Here is a 13820-nt window from a genome sequence, read left to right as displayed (position 1 = left end):
TTGGAGTCCCTGCTCAACCATTTAAGCCTCTGCGTGTCACTTGAGTGCTTAGTTATTTCTTTAGACCTCAACTTTCTCATCTGTATAATGGGGCTAATAATAGTATCTGCCTCAAGGCTGCTGAGCAGATCTCATGAAATACAGCATGTGGGACCTTTGGCACAGTGCTTGGTACGTGTTAATCTCAATGAATACTCATTGTGGTAATTGGGGCGTTTATGACTGTTTTCATAGGTCAGAAAGGGAAGAATTACAAAAAGTGTTTCAGGAAAACAGTTTGCCTCTCCTGGCAGGTGAAGATGGCTTAAGAAGAGCAGTTTTTCCAAAGCAGTGAAAATGGTCCTGCTAGCCTCTATTGCAGCCCGGCTTGTTTTTCTTCTCATTTGGAAACTTTCTTTCCTTCAGTGTTACACAGTGAGGAGACTGGGCGTTCTTCCCACAATGACAGACATGCAAATCTCGCCCAGAAATAACAGGGAAAATGCCTGACTCTGCTTCTTGAAGGAATTCTCCAGGTAGCCATTAGCCATAAACTCCAGGCTCAGGGCCCTGGAGATGGCTGCGCCCACTCCCCCCAAGCCAGGCGGGCTGTCTTCAACTTGGGCCGGCTCCTTTATGAGAAAGACCAGCTTTACTGAGCTTTACTTTTTAAAGGGGGGGAAAAAAAGAACATTCTAAAAAATTAGGAACTGTTCTCCATTACTACTTCCAAACTGTAAAATGATATTTGGGTCTTTTAAAAGACTTGGGAAATTTACTGAAATTAAGGAATATGGATTTAAAGGGAACCTTGGGGGATTAGATTTTTTTCTTCTCTTTGAAGCATTTGAAACAACTTTAATCTGCTTTCAGAGTGCTATGCAATTTGGCATGGCATTCTGGGAGAGTGTTGTTGCGTTCTTCCTGGAACTGATACTTTTGTGCCCCTTTTAAAACCCATTTAGAGAAATATTTAGAGTATAAAAAAACACTTGAATTTAAAGAACAAGACTATTCAAGGTAAAGGAATGGCTTCTAAGATGCTTCAAAGAAAATTTTAAATTTCTATTTTGGGCAAAAGAAAATCCGACAGAAACCTAGCTGGATATGCAGCCTCGAAGATATAACTAATTCATATAGAATTTCCTGGTTGTTGGTCCTCTTATGTAATTATATAATAAATAATATGTACTTTACAAAATGCAGAACATTGTATACACACTCATGTAACAGCAGTGCTATAGAAGGCAAGTTTTATAATTTTTATTTTATTGACAAGGAAACTGAGGCTCAGGGAGTTCAAATTTTGCTTAAAGAAAATGTTGGGTTGGCCAGTAAGTTCATTCAGGTTTTTCATAAGTTATTACAGAATCCAAGTGAATTTTTTGGCCAACCCAATATATTAATAGTATGCCGAGAACTTCAACTTGGGACTCTAGGTTTTAATCCCAATATTTTTTCCATCACCCTGCCATGTGGTCTAGGCAGCCCCAGTCAACCTTGGATGGCTGTTTCCTGGTCTGTGAGATGAGAATAATCCCTCTTTAGCTTGCTTTCAGGGACTGGTGGATAGATTTTCCAGGGCCAAGTCCACCTATGATGTGACCAAGAAACAGTGAATGATACACCTGAACGAAATACAATTGGCCTTCGTTATCCGTGGGGATTTGGTGCCAGGAGCCTCTGCAGAAGCCAAAATCAGCGGATGCTCAAGCCCCTTATATTAAACAGTGTAATAACTCAGCCGGAGTTATTGAGAGGTTTCCCATTCACGGACAGGAAGGGCAGACTGCTGAGCCCAGAGAAATATTGCTAACACCCTGTTACCCCAGGAATGCTCCAGAGCTCTGCAGAAGATAGACTCTGAAGCTTTAAAATGACATTGGTTTCAAAGGACAAGTGCAGAATAGTTACAAAACTCGTAGGGGACCTGGAAGCTGTGAGTAATTGTGAATCGCTCATGATCCCAGGGGCTGGAGAACCCGCAGAAGGGGCAAATAGGAAAGTGAGGGCACAGACTTGTCCGTCTGGGGCCTTAATTCCCTGAAGCCATAAAAGAGATAAGTGTATTATCAAAAGGAGTGGAAACTCAACAGCTATGCGATCCTAGAAGAATGTACGGTTTTAAAATGTCTAGGAAAATAAGATATTTCTCCTATTTATTCAGTTATTGCAAAAGTATATCTATTGTCAACATAATTGATAGAGAAGTGTAGCATGAGAAAGTGACATTTCTCCTTTCATCTGCTCCTCCCCTAACTCACCCACTAAACTTCACCAGCTCCCAGTCACGTACTCCGCGTCTCCTATAGTTTTTCCCTTTAATACTGTGTGTGTGTGTATTCAGGCGCATGTTATACAGATTCACATATGTGTTTTCAAGCCGAGTCTCACTGCACCTAGTTTTGCAACTTGCCTTTTTCTAACTTTATAATGTATCATAGATACTTGCTCCAACCGACCTCTCATTCCCTCCCCCCAGCTTTACTGAGATACACTTGACAAATCAGAGTGGTATGTATCTGAGGGGCTCAATATGATGATTTGGTGTTTATATATACATTGTGAAATGGTTACCATAACTGAGCTAGTTAACATGTCCATTACCTTACATAGTTAGCATATTTTTCTATGTGGTGGAAAGCTCTACTCTCTCAGCAAACTTCAAGAATACAATACAGTAACTAGAGTTACCATGCTGTCCGTTAGATCTCCAGGACTTATGCATCATGCAGGACTGAATCTTTGTGCATTTTGATGACTATCTCCCCATTTCCTTCAAACTCCAACCTTAGGCAACCACCACTTTAAAATTTCTGCTTTTATGAGTTCAGCTTTTTTAGAGGCCTCCCTCTATTCTTTTTAAAGCCTGGAGAGGGTTCTATCGTATGGCTATTCCATAGTTTACTTAACCCCCTTTCCATGGATGGAGATATAGGCAACTGCTGTGCTTTTTTTCCCGTTAACTATTACAAATAATGCTTCAGCATATAACAGTGAGGGGTTCCCCGGTGGCTCAGGGGTAAAGAAACCGCCTGCAATGCAGGAGCCGAAGGAGCCATGGGTTTGATCGCTGGGTCAGGAAGATCCCCTGGAGGAGGGCATGGCAACTTATTCCAATATTCCTGCCTGAAGAATCGCATGGACAGAGGAGCCTGGCAGACTACAGTCCATAAGGTCACAAAGAGTCAGGCACAACTGAAGCAACTTAGCATGCACACATAAAATGATGGTTTATTAACATAAAAGAAAACACTCTAGGGATAAATGGGCTAGGGCAAATTTGGGAAGATAGTTCATAACAAAACTCTTACTGTTTGAGCCCAGTGTGGGAAATCAGAGGTGAGCAGAACCTTCTCAGTTTAGCTCTTCATTGTGTCACAGTGACAGCTGGCATGGAAGAACGAACCCAGGGGGAAAAAAAGAAGTTAAAGAAAGGAAAAAATAAAGCATGGCAAGATTTTGAGAGGTCAGGTGAATTGAATTAAGGATCATTATCAAATGTACAGAAACTGTACAGAGAAACTATCTATAAAGCTCAGATTGGTGGCATTGTAAGATGGAAAATGATGGTGAGGCGGGAAAATGTTTGAGCATATAGTCTCCATGACAATCCCTCCCCACCCCACCAGGATAGGGGCTGTGTCTAGTCCTTCATAGCCTTGATACTGGGCACAATTCCTGACAAGTAAAAAGTGTTAATAAGTGCTTTAAAAGCAAGGAATACTTCTCTCCAGAGAGCAAAGCCTTTTGGACATAAGCCAGCAGAACCTATCTGAACATAGATAAATCTTGATTTGTGATGTAAAAATTCACTTGAAAATATAAAAATATTATCTTGAGTTGAATTGCAGTAAGTTAAAAAATAGTTTCACTAAAAAGTCTCTGTAATTTACCTGACATATGTTTCTCTGCTTACTGTTCTTTGTGTTTTAATTCATTGCCTGCTCAAAAATATATTCAGTTGTAACTGAAGAATAAATTAAAAAATTTTAAATTGACCCCATCTTCTTGAACCCATCACTAAGTTGTTTTGTGTCTAGTTGCCACTTCTGTCAGTTGGCTGATTTCTGCTTCTTGGCTTCAGCATCCATGCTCCTAAATGAAGTAAAAAGAATCAAGTGCCCCATGGCACATCTTCAGCCTTGTTAACCAGGAATTCAAGAGAAAAGTTTAAGACATAATCCTGTGTGTGATGGTCCTATTGATTAGGTAACTATGTTCCAGTCAACAGGAGATCAGATAACTTGACTTGGGTGTGTGTGTACATTCCCGAAGATATTTTTATGAGAAAAGGATAAGTGAAAGATAAGCAAACTGATGTGAGGGATTTACTTTTAAAGGAGAGAGAGAGAGAAGAGTCAGCTTGATCATCCTCACCTTCTGCATCAGAGTCAGCAATTTACCAAAAATACACCAACGGGAAGATTGCCAACCCCTGTTCTTCATCAGTTGACTTCTCCAGAGTGGAAATCCATACTCATTATGACCTTAACATACCAGGGGAAGAAAGATGGAATTAAATTCAGTAGAATGGCTGGTATTACATTTCAAAGCTCCATATATTCATTCATTCCATAAATATGAGCAAAACCACTGGATAATCAGAAAGACCATTCTTTCGTCATTCTGAATCAGCAGGATTGTTCTGCAGTGTCTTTTAATGAGTTCAGTACCCCCTCAACCCCGCACCCCCCAAAACTCTCTGAATCCTCTTTCTCCATTTGAACCGAAGTCCTGGTTCATGATGAGACATGCTTCAGAGTGCTCTTGTCTCACTGGCAGGGCAGGCAGGGCGGAGCTGGAAGAAGATGTGAGGAGCCATAGGAACTGCAGAAATTCTTAAGTCACCTTGGCAAAGCAGACATGCTTTACCCTCTAATGGCTGACACAGTAGCAGCAACGACTACTATGAGACTCGACTCAACACAACTTGACTACAAAAGCATTTCAGGTGGTGCTTATATAGGTTATGAGACGGCACAGTGCTATACAAATGATCTCAGCTCTTACATAATCATTGTTTGCAAAACGTGGGCCAAGAGTGAGAGGCCGTGGGGGTGAGAGAGCCTGACTACTGCTGTCTTGGCTAATTTGCTCTTTCCCTATAGCTCTGAGTTGGCTTATGGAGTGAATTATCTGCAGTGTGGTGACCCAGTGGCCTTGTAAAAGAGAGAAGGAGTGATCAGGAAGTCATCCTTTAAATTGTCATTTTGGCAGGGTGGCTCAGAGGGTAGAGAACTAGGCTGGGGTCAGAAGTCTTGGGTTCCAGGCCCTTATAGCGCTGTGTGACTCTGGGCTTCAGTTTCTTCATCATAAAATGAAGAGTTCAAAGAGGTGACTGGGATATGGAGTTTAGTGCCTTCTATTAGTGTATTGTTGTTTTCCAGTCGCTAAGTCATGTCTGACTCTCCAAACCCAGGGTCTGTAGCCCAGCAGGCTCCTCTGTCTGTGGAATTTTCCAGGCAAGAATACTGGAGTGGGTTGCCATTTCCTTCTCCAGGGGAATCTTCCCAATCCATATCTCCAATCAAATCCGTATCTCTTGTATCTCCTGCATTGGCAGGCAGATTCTTTACCACTGTACCACCTATAGGATAAAGGATGCTGATAAAATCATATCCAGGTAAGTTTCCAAATCCTAAAGACTTAGGAGTCTTTATAGAAATGAAAACAAAACTCTAGAGATTCTAAGGGGACTTTTCAAGGACACCAGCCCTGGGGTGGGTTTTTCACCCCAAATCAGGTGTTCTTTGTACTCAGGGATCCTGGTGAGAGAGCTCCTTCCTAAACTAGATCAGCTGTAAGCCCTGTTCTTCCTGAAGGCCAAGATAACCTGGAGTTTGCATCAAGATATACATCTGGCATAGGGTGCTATGCCAGCAGTTCCATTTCCAGTGTTCTGCCCAGAAAGGGCTCTACTGGTATCCCCCTGAGCTCTATGAGACCCACCCAGGGCACTTAAGCTGGGCTCCATCTTCCCTCAGCTCCCATCTCAAAAGGAAACCTCAGAGTCTCTCAAAGAGAAGTCTTTCATAGGACTGTTGATTGGGGTTGAAACTGAACTCCCTGGCCCTGACTGAAGACATCATTTGTCTCATAACTGTGACCCATTTGGAGGAGTTAAGAAAGCCTCAGCTCTTGGACTCTTTACTTCTATAACCACTGTCAGGCAGGTGATGTCTCTTGTTATCTTTTGGTAATTTTAGGTACCTGAGTTGTTCTAGAAGAAGAGAATCATAAAGATGAGTTTTCTGAATTGTTTCTCTAATCTGATTAGATTGAAAGGCACTAAGGACTGTATTTTCTGTAATAAAGGGGATACTGACAGTCCATGGTATGTTGCGGCAACAGAGATATACAAAATAAGATCACTGAATACTCCGAAACAAATACTTGTAAAAGGCAAGTTTCTTCAAAGGAAATCCATTGCTGGCTCTTACATAAAAGAGTTGTCCTCTCCTACCCTCAGCCCTTTCCCGATAAGACAAAGACTTAATGCTGCCCTGAAGAATTTGACTTTGGAAATGGCCGGTTTCACTTTGCTGAAAGCCCTGGGGCTGGGAGCAGCAGCCTGGAGGCAGCCTGTCTTGTGTTACTTGGCCAGGAGAAATCTCTTGAGACAACATGAAATTATGTCTCTTTGGGTCATTTACTTTTCTCCTAAGAGTCAGTAAAATAATAACACCAGCATAACAATAGTGATCACTCACATGGCCCTTGCTATGTGCCAAGCACATAGCTCTTAGCCACAGACAGATTCATGTTTTTAATTTTTACAACAACCTTATGAGGTAGGTATTATTATTAATCCCATTATACAGTTGGGGAAATGGAGGCAAAGTCAAATAGCTACCAAGGAGGTATGTAGGATTTGAACCCAGGAAGTCTGGCTCCAGAAGGCAGGCTCTTAGCACACTTGGGTGATGAACAGGTTTGGACTGAATCCTGGCCCCAGGGATAGGGTCTTGGACTAGACCCTGAAACTTCCAGCCTCTGCCTCTAAATTTTAACATAGGAATGGTAACAGCTCCTGCCTGATAGAAATGCTGCGAGACTGAAACGGGTTGATAAATGTAAAGGCTTTGGTCCAGGGCCTGCCACATCGTAAGGGCTCAATAAATGGGCTTCCCATCCTCTGAGATGCTAATGTGCAGTTGTTGCAAATAATATTTTCTCCCAGTTTGGATCCTGTCTTTTCATCTTCTTAACCATATCTTTTACAGAGCAAAAGCTTTTAATTTTAGCAAAGTATAATTTATAGATTTCTTTCCTTTTATCAACTGTGCCTTTGGTGTCATGTCTAAGAGCCCTTTATCAAGTCCTAGGTCCTGCAGATTTTCTCGTAAAATTTTTATAGTTGTGAATGACTTTTTGAAAGGGAATTTTTTTTCAAAAAAAAAAAGAAAGACCTGCCTATTGTAGATCATTTGGAATATAAGGAAAAACTCAATGAGGAAAGCTAAAATCACCAGTCAAACCAACATACAGAAATACATTTGGTATTAGATTTAAGGTCTTTCACCTTTAATAAAAATGTCACGTCTTTTATAATGGGGAAACAGAATCCTCCAACAGTAAACTGCATTATTGAGTACCAACCGGAGTGCGGATGGTAGGTGCTTCTCTTAACGCCAAGATCAGCTGGGGGAGTTGCCATTCAGAAAACACTAAGAACTACTGACCCAAACAGTGAAACTCATGTTTATGAACTGCAGCTGTTAGTCACAGGCTGTAATTGCCCCACCAGATAAAGAAGCTATTTAAGAGAGCAGGTTGCTATAGCTGAAAAGAAACAGAAAATAATCTTTTTGGAAATCACAGGATTGTAACTAAGGGGAATGTCAGGTTTGAGTGTGGAATGGATCTTTGTGTATTTGCTGACTTGGAGACGGACAGGCTGATCTGGCATGAAGACAGTCCAGCCCTGGCTGCTGTTCTGTTTTGCTGGAGAGTAATAGATTGAGGAAGGCTTCCCTGGTGGCTCAGCGGTCAAGAATTCGCCTGCCTGTGCAGGTGATGCGGGTTCGAGCCCTGGGTCGGCAAGATGCTCTGGCAAAAGAAATGGCTACCCACTCTGGTATTCTTACCTGGGAGATCCCATGGACAGAGGAGCCTGGCAGGCTGCAGTCCATGGGGTCGCAGGAGACATGACTGAGCAGACACACACACATACACACAGTTGGCTGAGGATCCCTTTTCCAAGTCCAAGTATGTGGGGGCTTCCACAGCCAGAATCTCTCAGCCTACCCACGTCTGATTCTGATACCCGGAGTTCTGCCTCTTGTCCCACCCCCATCACCTGTCTGACTTGTCAAGTCAGCTGGTAACACCTGTGATCAGAGCACTGGCCTTTATCAGTGCACTCTCGCCCCCTGCCCCTCCCATCCCACCTCTGCACAGAATACCTGAGGTGGTCTTAAAATAAACCATTAGACATTTCACGAGACATCCCTCCCTACCTTCATTGCCAAACTTCTGAAAAGCTGATACATTTCGAAAGGGCATTTTGAGTGAAAGAAGTGAGATTTGCTTTTTAAATTGTTTAGTGAAGTTAAGGAATAATTTTGAAGTTTAGATTTTCATGTATCAAGTTTGCACCCAGTGGAACATATACCTGCAAAGAAAATTCTGTTTCTTGATTACTAAGTAAGTATCAAGTTGGATGAATTTTGAGGAATCAAGTATAATCCTAGGATGGTGGCTGATACAAAAAATTTCATGAAAACTCAGATTAAAAGTTAATTATGTGCTGAAAATTGAAATCTAAATGCTCATCCAAATATATATAATTATAAATTATTATATATCCATTCAGAAGCTTGAGATTTATTGCCATAGAAAGGTGCCTACATATACCAAGTTTTAAAAAATTGGTTATAAATGAACAAGTAGAATCGGATCCTATTTTTTAAGAGGCATTGGGAAAGACATACGGTTTTCTCCCTTTATCCAAGGCGGTTACAGTTTAGGACTCCCAGTTGGATGCCTGAAACTGTGGATAGTACTGGATCCCAGATATACTTTTTTTTTCTGTACATACAAACCAGTGGTAAAGTTTAATTTATAAATATATAAGGTACAGTAATACATTAAGGACAATAATAATAAAATACAATAATTATAACAATGCATGCATGCTAAGTCACTTCAATCGTGTCCAACTCTTTGCAACACTATGGACTATAACCCGCCAGTTTCCTCTGTCCATGAGATTCTCCAGGCAAGAATACTGGAGTGGATTGCCGTGCCCTCCTTCAGGGGATCTTCCCAACCCAGGGATCCAGCCCTTGATACATCTCCTGCATTGGCAGGAGGGTTCTTTACCACTAGAGCCATCTGGGAAGCCCCAATTATAAGAACACACTGTAAAAAAAAAAAAAAAATACGTGAATGGTCTCTCTCTCACAAAATATCCTAGTGTACAAATTTAATGCTTTTTCCATCTTAACTCAGCACTCTCACTCACTATGGCCCTAAGTTTTTCAGTTAGAGGTGCAACAGCAAAACTAACATAAATTTCTTTTTCCTTCGTCACAATTCCATGGATAGAAAACTTGTTCTTACCATTGATATGAGCAACTTCAGCATGGTAAAGATTTTTTTCCATTACTTATTAAATCTAGAACTTTCACCTTTTCACTTTGAAGGAAGCACTTTATCACTTTACTCTGGCATGTCCAAATTGCCAGCATCACTACACTAATGAGCTTTGAGGTCATTATTAACTAGTAGGGGTTCCTTGAACACAAGCACTGTGATGCCTGACTGTTGGACTGATAACCAAGATGCCTACTATGTGACTAAAGAGCAAGATTTCACGGACAAAGAGATAATTCACATCCAGGGCATGTCCGAGCTCTGGGCCCAGTTTTATCAGGCTACACAGAGTTTAAGACTTATAAATTGTTTATTTCTGGAATTTCCCATTAATATTTTTGGTATGTGGTTGACTATGAGTAACATAAATTGTGGGAAGTGAAATCTTGACTAAGCAGGGACTTCTGTATACCAAGAGAATATTAGTAGTAATCTATGGGTCATTGAGTTATGAGAAATTTTATTTTTTATTTTTTCCTGAGTTTTCCCAAACTAATTGCATTGCGCTTGTACTGCCTTAATAATCAGAAAACAAGAAACAAAGCTAATTCCCAGCAATGGTCATAAGGTGGCGTGTTAAACAGAACTGTATCTGTAGTTTACAATTTTAATAGTTTTGTAAGTAATAAAAAACTCATAGTTAAAAATATTCAAAAGGGAGAATAAGATGAAAAATAAGACTCTTCTCCTTGCAAATCCTCAGACCCCGCCCCCCACATGTAACTACTGTCAGCAAAAAAAAAAATATATATATAGGAGAAATTGAATAGACAGAGCAGATCTGAAATATGGACGCTAATGGGAAGAGGCCCCAGACAATCTTGAAGAGAAGCAAATAAAACTCACCAGCCGCCACCTAGCCCACTCTCAGGACATTCCTTCATGATCATATGCCACTTCACATAAAGGAAATCACCCTCTTTACACTTTGAACACATGGGTTCCTATAGACACTGACACCTAGCCAAGCATGCAAATTAGCATGGATTCTAAATTCCAAATGAATCAAATCAAGTTTGAATGTTGTAGCACATTGGGTAGAGAGTCACAGAAGCAGCAGACCCTGCCCCTGGGTGTGGGGAAGGCTCTTCCTTCTCTCCCACACCCACCACCCACCCCATCCCCCGCCTTGCCCAAATGTGCTTATTTACTAGCTTAATATTTGACACTTTCTCATCCCCGTGTGTGTGTGTGTGCTCAGTCGTGTCCCACTCTTTGCCACCCCATGGACTATAGCTGACCAGGGTATTCTGTCCATGGGATTATCCCGGCAAGAATATTGAAAAGTGAAAGTGAAGTCACTCAGTCGTGTCCAACTCTTTTCGACCCCATGGACTGTAGCCTACCATGCTCCTCCATCCATGGGATTTTCCAGGCAAGAGTACTGGAGTGGGATCTTCCCAACCCAGGGATCGAACCTGGATCTCCTGCATTACAGATAGACGCTTTACTGTGGGTTGCCATTTCCTCCTCCAGAACATCTTTAGATGCAGGGACCAAACTCAAGTCTCCTGCACTGGCAGGCAGATTTTTTACCACTGAGCCACCTGGGAAGTCCCACTCTCATTCCCCATGCTTTAGCTTAAATGTCAGTTACTCAGAGAAGAGACAAATGGACTTGGCTAAATTGGTGTCACTCCCCCATACCCGTTATCCTCTCACCATTCCTGATAGTATCCTTGGGAACACCTATCACCATTTGTACTTTGTGACTTTATGTATTTATGCCGGACCCCTATCTCTCCCCTCTCCCCGGGTTGTAAACTTCACAAAAGCAGGGACCCTGTGTGTGTGTTTATGTGTGTTTAACAGCTGACTTTGTTTAGTCAGCTTTCAGTCTATAATAGGCATTTAATAAAACAATGTCAAAAAGATGGAAAATTTTTACAAGTCCATTTTCGAGCTGATATTCTAATTTTATAAATGTTTTAGATAATGGCTGACCCTTAAATGCTAGGTTCATTCATTTCTTCCTTCAGTCAAGCAACAGATTTCTGTTAAGAGCCTGGTTTTTGCCAGGCCTTGTGCTAGGTGTTGGAGATAGAGGTGCCCAGCAAGGAAGACAAATCAAAACAGGCAAATACGTCCTAGGGAGACATGAGCTGTAATACAGGTTTTAGGGAAGCACTGAGTTAGCAATTTCCTGAGCTTTATGAGAACCACAGCTGATTTTTTTCTTCACTCACGTCACCCTGTGGCATCCATTTAAACTCAACAACTTCATATCCAAAACGTTGATTGGGGTTATCTGTGTATCTGTAAGTTTGTATAGAAAAGATGATAATCAATTTTTTTTAACAGAGACTAAATAGCGTAAGAGAGTGACACCATAGCAGACAAGTGAGAAACCAGACGAATAGTTTTAAAAATGACCTCTGCAAAGTAAGGCTCTATAAAATGCATTCTCTCTCTTTCCTCCATCCTTTCCTCGCTCCCTCCTACTTCCTCTCTCACACACAGTTCAGACACAAGACATGGAGAAGCAAATGTTTTCTGACTCGATGACTTCAGCGGATTAACGCTCCTTTGAAAGTGATATTGCTACAGCCATAACGTGTTTATGTGTAACACAGACATCTTTATGTATAATGCAGACGTGTCTGCGCGGGGAACATTAACATCCTGGCCTTGTCATTTAGTGAGGTAGGAAGTTCAGCCTAGAACTCGAGATCCCCAAAGCCTTGGGAAATCTTGATACGGGAGGAGGCAGCGGGAGAGAAGAAGGGAGATTATTTTAAGGGTTATTTCTCTTTTTTTTCTAACCCTCCTGGGCTTAACTCCTACTCTCAAGAAACAATCCTTTGCCAGCACAGCTGGGATGGTTGTCAGGCAGAGGTATCCTGGCTGAGGATAGCAGTCATCCAAAAAGAGAGTCAATTAGAAGATGCTGGTAAATCACAGAGACACTGAAGTGAAAGTTCCATTTTCTAAGAACTTGATGGCAAAATATTTATTTGAGACCTTGACACTCCATCCCCAAAGAAACAAATTAAGAGTATGTTCTCAAGAATGTTCTTTACATATCAAAATATATCCTGGAAATTATCTTTTTACTTTAATACTTTAAAACTATCTTTCTTTGTAAATCATGAAAGTTACCCAGGCTTACTATAGCAAAATCAAACAATTCAAAAGTATATCAAGTAAAAAGTTAAAGTCTAGCCCTCTCCTCTCTCCCAGTACCCAAAGCAGCCCTGTCCCACAGAAATGTAACATGAGCCACACATGCAATTTAAAATTTTGTAGCAGTCACATTGAAAAAGTAAAAAGGAACAGGTGAAATTAGTTTTATATATTTTATTTAACCTAATGTATCCAAATATTATTGCTTCAACATGTAATCAGCAATATCAAATTATTCATGAGCTAAAAATGATTGAGATATTTTCCGTTATTTTTTGTACCAAGTTTTCTTGGTACAAATCTGGTATATGTTTTATACTTATGACTCAATTTGGATACTAAATTTTCATTGAAAAACGACCTAGGATTGAGGTGTCTTAAAATATACAGCTGAAAAAGATTCACGTATCCAAGTTGTTGCAAACACTACAAAGTTTTCCAATAACTGAAGTACCAGATTTTAAGTTAAATCTGAAGTAATTAAAATGAAATAACAATTAAAAATGTGATCCCTCTATTTCACTAGCCACATTTCAAGTACTCAGTAGCCATATGTGTTTGTAACTACCATATTGTAGCACATAGTCCTGTGGGAAACACTGTGAGTTTGGTGTGGAACCTTCTTCACTTTGTCTCCATTCACATATACATAAATGTATAATTTAACACACATATGTATGTTACACATATCTGTATTTAATTTCAGAAAATTGTGCTATATATTTTATTCAATCTATTTTTTCAATTAAAGTTGTATTTTGGATATTTTTCCTTTTCATTACATGAGGATCTGTATTTTTTAAATAATGCTTGTGTAGTAGTTTATTGAATCACTTCCCTACTAAAGGGCACATAAGTTGTTTCTGATGTTTTTTTACATTTATAAATATCTGTGCTTGCCTATTATGCTACTATTTTCATAGGATACATCCCAAGAATTGACTCTTCTGAGCCAAAGGGTATATACATCAAAAAATCTGAACGCTAAAGCCAAATTATCCTCCCAAATGGTTACGCCAAATTTTATCCTACATTTTTGGCTGTCATTTCTTGTCAGCACCTGTAAATACTTGAAATGCCAGAATCATAAAACATGAAAAAGATCTTAGGGATCATCT

General features: G+C 40.4%; 1 long non-coding RNA gene across 3 annotated transcripts in view; it reads right to left on the bottom strand.

Moving 5' to 3' along the window:
* Positions 1 to 13820, bottom strand: part of LOC109569904 (uncharacterized) — a 53225-nt gene that overhangs the window by 15632 nt on the left and 23773 nt on the right. For 2 of the 3 annotated variants that reach the window (XR_011570901.1, XR_002182383.2), the window contains exon 2: positions 4360 to 4469. This is a non-coding gene — a long non-coding RNA (uncharacterized lncRNA). Of the gene's footprint in view, positions 1 to 3293; positions 3370 to 4359; positions 4470 to 13820 lie in introns of all 3 variants that reach the window. The other variant, XR_011570902.1, reaches the window with a different exon arrangement.

Source organism: Bos indicus, chromosome 15 (genome assembly GCF_029378745.1).
Source record: "Bos indicus isolate NIAB-ARS_2022 breed Sahiwal x Tharparkar chromosome 15, NIAB-ARS_B.indTharparkar_mat_pri_1.0, whole genome shotgun sequence".
Taxonomy (NCBI): Eukaryota; Metazoa; Chordata; class Mammalia; order Artiodactyla; family Bovidae; genus Bos; species Bos indicus.
The sequence above is the reverse complement of the archived record's forward strand: the minus strand, read 5'-3'. Positions and strand labels throughout refer to the sequence as shown.